The following is a 6,997-nucleotide window of genomic DNA, read 5'->3' as shown; positions in this document are numbered from 1 at the left end:
AGAAGACAACAATGCGTAAATTGGCTAAGAGGGGTTCTCCTGCTTTCACCCTGCTCGGCTCAATAAAAGCCACCCTGTCGAATCGCACCGAGTATATCCTTTTCAAATGTATTATGTGCATCGTGCTATCTTGGCTTGGACGATGTCATGGCGTAAATTACACCAAACACGCGCAGCATCTGTGAGTTTTTCAAGGGATGCATGAAAATATATAGTGTTCAGATACGCACACAGCTGTATAACTCTCCCTTTTTATGGCTCTGGTACTGACTAAACGGGCAGCATCCGACACCTAGTATACAATTATATGGAAAACGAATAGTGACTTATTTTGAAATGAAAATGAGCGTAAAATGTACGTTAAAGGCAGTCAAACGCTGGCTGAAGTCGTACCAGTCCATTGACATTCTAAGAAAATTTGGATATTTTTCAATCAATTTTTTAGATCCCTTCCCTTCTCTAACATTTTTTGCATACATAATTTAAGTGCTTAGAAGGCTCTATTTGAATTAGGTAAATCTATATAAGTTGCGCTTATATAGATTTACCTAATTCAAATTCAGCGCTGCATTACGTTTTGAACGTCTGTGTGTATGTATATATACATCTATTGACTACATATGGATGTGTAACACACACAAGATGACTAGATTGGACAAAAATCCATTTCAGGTCTTCGCCGACTTTTTGAATTAGCGCTGTTTTACTCAGCAGTATCGATTAAATGATGAGTTTGGCATTATTTTGGGTGGCCTCCTATGGGTTGCAAACCCGTAGCAAAGACGTCGTGCACGGCTTCGTTATATTGGCCTTTGCGAATCTTTATAGTGTTTGAAAACTTGGATATTTTTTGCCATTAGGTAACTTTTGTGGAAAGTAAGCCAAATGATGGTCTGATGGAGCAAGCTCGATGTTACATAAGTGACGACACGGAAGCTCTCGGCAAAAAATTAAGTAATTTCATGTACGTTTATATAGCTACAATTCGAAATTACGACTATATTCAGTTCTTTTTTTTTATTTATAATAGCGCTCTCAGTTACTTTTTCCATGTAGGTAGGCCTTTAGAATCTCCTTTCTTTAGCTGAAGGATCCAAAACCTGCACCCACTAGAACTCTTGCCAAGGCAGGTCTTGCTGGGCTTCCAGCCCAGTTCCAGACAACTTCTCCAACGGACCTATGAAACAGCATGGCGACCATAACTTCTTATTCTTATTTATTTTTTAAATGTTATCTATTTATATGTTTTATTTGTTATTTTATTTTTTAATATTATTTGGTATTATATAAATATATTATTAATATATTTATTATAATATGTATATAAATATTTCTATATTACTATATAAATTTATGTATATGATTTTTTCCTGACTATTGATTTTTAGTAATAATTCTTCTTAACGCTAAAATTGAAGCTAGTATGGCGGGATGCTTTTTAAATAATAGTTATCATAGTAATACGTTCAAAAAGATGCGCCTTAGGCGTTTTCGGCCGGGACACTCAAAAAGATGAATCTTTCGAGTGAGGCTATGCTATCAAAGGCTCTATTATAGAGGCTTCAGCAATAGAGATGCACAAATATATCCCCTAAAGAAATGACGTATATTTGAAATGGTCGTGCATCACCAACGGAGTTACAGTTATCGAATCATCGTCATAATGATTGCAACCTATTTTTCTCAATATATATATATATATATATATATATAATATTATATATATATTATATATCTTCTTCTGGCAACAGGAGAAGAAAAACGTCTTCTCCTGTTGCCAACTCGATCTGCTCGCCAATCTGCAGACTGGTTAAATCTGTCTAGTTTTACCTCCAATATTGTTGTTGAGCATTGCGTCAAACCGCTGGCGCCTTCCAAAACTCAGATGACCACGTATCCTTAAATTTAATAAACAAACACGCTATCCACTACGTTATTACGCGGACCACAATTTTAAGTCTGATTGTATTTCACCTTACTCCATACGAAAAATTCTAAGGAAACCCTGTCCTACGTCTAATGGAAAATTATTACACTCAATTCCAAAACTGATACTCATAAACAGTGATATACATACTTAGTACTTATACATAAGTAGTAATCACTCTTGCAAGTCTCATTATTGTCTGGCCATATCGAGTGCGTTACCATTTTGCTCCTGAAGTGTGCTTGATCACCAGAATTAAGCAATACAAATTTGGTATTGTGATCTGCTCTAGGATGCTAATCAGATATAAATAGAACCGAAAAAACTTCCTTAACCCGCTCCAGTCAAATACCCATCGATAGATACTGACTTACACCTACATATGTTGTTCCCTTCACTTAAGACCTTATGCTTCTGAAGAGGAGGAATATACTAGTATGATCGTCGGCTTCCTGGTTGTACAAAATAATATTGTTTGAAAGCCAAAAGACATTATCTGTAGATGTTAGAGTGAAATATTTATTCGTATACCTATGTGGTCCGAACGCGGGTATTTTCAAATGTTAAATAAAACATCGACTATATTGGTGATAGGCGTACAAATTGTAACTTTGCAACGTCCGAAAACGATCTGTGTTTCATCAAAGGTACAGATCGTTAAATCTGCAACAACACTGATGATACAAACATCTGCCAAAAATCAAGCGCTGTTTTGTAACCCGTTGTCTTGTTGCTGTATAAATGACGAAAAAAAAATCGATCTGCTTCGTATTAATTGTCATAGTAGGCTTGGCTGTATACATACAATCCAAAAAACCTAGCGAGGGGTAATTTAGCGAAACAGACTCCATACAGTGAACAAACGAAGACCTATTTGGGATTTGATCTTGGTATTTTCCATTGCATTAACGGGCCGTCAACAATGCAACGAAATAGGTGATTCAGCCGCTCATTGCCAAGCTAAATCATTAGGAGATAATCTATCGCGCAAAGCTTGTCTGCCTCGACAGAAACGACCTATTAGGTAGTTTCTGTTTCTGTCCTCTAGCTGGTCGCCTAATGCCATTTTAAAGGTCGAAAAAAATTAAACGTGAGCTTTACTGAAGGCAAGCTATCTACTATATGGCTACAGCCCGTGAGAATAAAACGAGACGAGAAAAGAAGATGATAGGGAACGAAGACAGATCAACCACTGTCAGACAAACTGAAGTTCTAAGTAAAAGCTTTTTTCGGAGCTGTCCAAACCAGAAGTGCTCAGAGCTGGTTAAAACTTGCACCAAAACGCACGCGCAAACACGCTCTTCGCAGGACTTTAAAATAATGTCCTTATTTCCTCTCCCTTTACTAAAACCTGTAATAGTTCCAGTACAGCTGTATGAATCAGCTGCGCTATACGTGATCACTGCCGATAAAAATCAGACTGATGCATTCAAAAATAGCTTCATATTTAATTTTATTCACAAGAAAAATAAATGATAGCTCCTTTTGAAGGTGCGAACATGATAAATATACTTCATTTCTGACATTAAAATATGGAGCTTTGGAAAAACAATGGACAAGAATGTAACTTTCAGATATCTTATCTGCTACACACGACAAACTCCCGATCATAATATAGACATGGTACTCTCAGATATTTCGATAAGCTAGCAATGTTCACAGTTCAGCTTGTTTTTTTCGCAAATCGTTGGTAATATATGTATATGAGAACGTCGATTCTTAGAACACGAATGAAATTTTCCAGGGTATCAATGTTGAAAATAGGCTTAAGGTCTTGCGAAGCGTTAAGGAGACGGCAACGTTTCTCAAGACAATGGCTTCTGAATTCTATGCATACGAATGGAACTGTCTCGGGTTAGCTGTAAATACAGATCAATAAATTGATGAAGCCAATTATCAAAGAATATTCTGGATGAAAAAAACGTCAATAAAAAGTATTGACTTACGCGTCAGGTAAACCAGCCAAATCAAAAAGGGAATTTAGTCTTCTATTCAGAAGAGGTAGAGCTTCTAGGACAAGTTGTGCACTAGATACTAGGAAAAGCAGTTAACACATAACAGTGGTTATTTAGTCTAATTTTAGCAAGTCAATAAAGTGAACAGTGGATATACTTCGTATTATCACCTTGATAGATAATAAATATTTTGAAATTACAACTCTACGTACTTTTTAGTTCGTGCAGATTTTTCGAAGCTGTCGTTTTCTTGAACGTAAATCAAATACGCCTATATAATATAATAATCTTAGCAATACCCGAAAACCATTCCCAGAGCGTGTTACTTTAAGCTTTAAGTTTTTTTTTTTTGTTATGGCTGTAGAAAGGGTTCTCGTTTGTTAAAAAAAAAAGTTACTGTTGAACAGCGCCTACCGCGACCAATTTGATTTTGGTCCCTTGCCGACTTTAAAGCTGGAGTGCCTCCGAATTTCCGGCTTTCAAGTCTCTCCGGACATTACTGCGAACGCCATTAGATTAGCTGCTCAGACTCTTTATATGTCCCTCGAGCATGATTGCCAAGCTCGTAGCGCTGCTCGATCATAGAAGACATAACGCGCTTTTCCTAGACTGGTTCAGAAACTATTCGCGACATTCGCCTTGCCAACTTCAATGTATATTACGCCAAAGGGTTCGCGACCCTCACTCACGTTTCGCTTCATCGCTGTACAGATATCTTCTGTAGAAATAAATGCGCAAAAATATTTAGCTTGTATTTGTTGGTCGGAACATAAGATTAATTACCAGCTTCGCTATCGTGTTAACCATCGTAGAGGCACCATATGCACACACCGCATTAACTCTGACATCTTGCTGTTATATATGTATCTGAAAATAAGCTATCTCCAAGCACAAACATATGATCTTCGACTACACTAAAATAGTTGTTTGATACATGTACATTTGGAGACGTCCAATCTTCATTGGGATCGACAGGATTATCAAAGGTTCGCACTAGTAATCGCCGTTGCAAAATCGGTCGTTTTGCCTCGTCCATTCTTGTTCTGGCAACACCTATTTTTCTAACATCCCGTCTATACTCCTAAGTATTCGTCTTGCCAACAGCTTCAGCCTAGTTCAGTTTTTCCTATTACTGAACTTTTCTGGCTGATTTTTATTCATGCATGATAAGAACAGGAACGACGGTAACCCTATTCGTTCTTATCTCAGCAGAATCCTAAACATGCAGCTTTCATTCTTTCTTCTTCACCCATCCTGCATTTTGGCCGATCTTGTCAATCTTGCAGGGACCAGCAGATGTGACCCTTCGAATAGCATCCCTATCAGCAGGTCCACAGCTGTTCTGTCTGCCAAGTTCTTCAGAGTGAACGAGAACAAGCAAACTGAAGAACGTTCTTTTCGTCCTCATTAGCCTAGCTCCTCCATTATCCCGAACCCAATCCTCGACTCTGACCGGAACCGTTGCTTAGTTTCCAGCAAAAACAGCCTGCCATGGCTACCTCGATGGGTAGCCGCAAGCAAGTAAAGGCGCACCCCGAATCGCAGTCTTGGTATTACTATTCCGTTGTCCGTTGTGGCTGGTAGTATTATGTTTATTGACCACGTTTCATAAGCAGAGGCGGGGGGGGGAAGGAGATCGTTCGTCGATGGCTTCGACGTCCAGTACGAGGGATAAGAAAAGATAAAAATGGGGATTGAGTGCACATCATCAGGCCCGGCTTACGCTACTTAGGATCTTTCACATGTGAAAAACGGCAGACCGCAAGGCAGCAACAGACGTTTTCTACGCCGTCATCTTTGGAAAAAGGTAGGTTCACAATGGGCGCAGAACGTTTGTAGCAAATTACGCCACTAGTATTATGAATTTTGATATAGTTAGAATCATTTGAAAAGTCTAAATACTAGTTACGTATCTTATATTTGTAAGATGCTTTTGAAAAGCATTGCGCCTTTACCAGAAAGCCCAGAAGGGATTTCAAGTAGAAATATTTTGATACGAGATTACACCTGCAAGCTTGTTCGGTAATGGTATTGATAACAGTATTATTACAGCTCCAGGTCGAGGTATTCAAAGAATCAACATACTTGCGGTGCGGTTTGATGCAAAGCTGGGCAAATAGGATATTTTTTTATCGCTGCACAAGCGTAGCCTTAATCGACATGTTACTTATGTGGCTATCTGTTTAAGCCACTGCAGCTACACCAATCCTTAACATAGTTGACCACCACATGATTCAATTAGGTTAGATATTCATGTTCTCAGTATCCTATCATATACTTGAATTTCAAGATATCCAGACTTTTATCCACTTTGTACGTATGATTTCAAATAAAAATCATTATGAACTAGAGTTCTGTAAGAATAAAGTAAGACACAATGACATCATTCAGAAACGCTTTTTGTGACGTGCTAAAAAAAAAAAAGTCTAAGAATCCTCGCCTATAGGCTGAACTCTCGATTCTAATATTGACTTGACATAGGCAGTAGCTCTACAAGAGCTACCGTTCAAGCATATAAACTAAGATTTGTTGTTGCGTTTGCATTTGTTTCTTTTTGGTTAGTATAATACATAGCCCAAACCAAATAAGCCAAGCGCCCAAACCGATAAGAGAGGTAATACTGGGCTAAAAGAGAAAAATAATCGTTGCGTACATTGAGCCGCAATGTTTACTTCCCGAAACTTTTATGAGCCCCTTCCCTAAAATTTGAGTTGTACATCATAACAGCCAGCACCGGTCTATACGTTTGTATGAGATATATACGTATATATCACAAAGAATACAGTAACTGAATGTTAAGTAAACGTTAGAATCAACAAATATGACAATGGGCGAAAAATACCTTTGGCAGGCTTAAAAAACAGTACTTTTTAATTTTATTCTCTATCTCAAATAAATATAGTTGCTAGTTATATGTTTGCCAAAATTATAATGCTTCGTTTTTCTCTAATTTTAATCCATTATTTCCTGGATTATCGTTCAGGGATATATTTAACACGAATAGTGGGGAGTCGTATGCTTTAGAAAAAAAACTGTCCGTATATATTGCGACTATTCGAACTTCCATGCCTTTAGTTATTTTTACAGCTTTTTATGCGTAGACTTAACGGACTAA

At 37.7% G+C, this 6,997-nt stretch overlaps 1 long non-coding RNA gene across 1 annotated transcript; it reads right to left on the bottom strand.

Annotated features, from left to right (window-relative positions):
- Positions 1–937: 937 nt before the first annotated feature.
- LOC111271303 (uncharacterized) lies at positions 938–2,122 on the bottom strand. Its single transcript, XR_002686797.2, has 2 exons — positions 1,831–2,122; positions 938–1,177 (listed from the first exon to the last, which is right to left on the bottom strand). It is a non-coding gene; the product is annotated as an uncharacterized LOC111271303 (long non-coding RNA).
- Between the last annotated feature and the right edge of the window lie 4,875 nt (positions 2,123–6,997).

This window comes from Varroa jacobsoni, unplaced genomic scaffold (assembly GCF_002532875.2).
Source record: "Varroa jacobsoni isolate VJ856 unplaced genomic scaffold, vjacob_1.0 contig00520, whole genome shotgun sequence".
Classification (NCBI taxonomy): Eukaryota; Metazoa; Arthropoda; class Arachnida; order Mesostigmata; family Varroidae; genus Varroa; species Varroa jacobsoni.
This window is presented reverse-complemented; position numbering and strand designations above follow the sequence as displayed.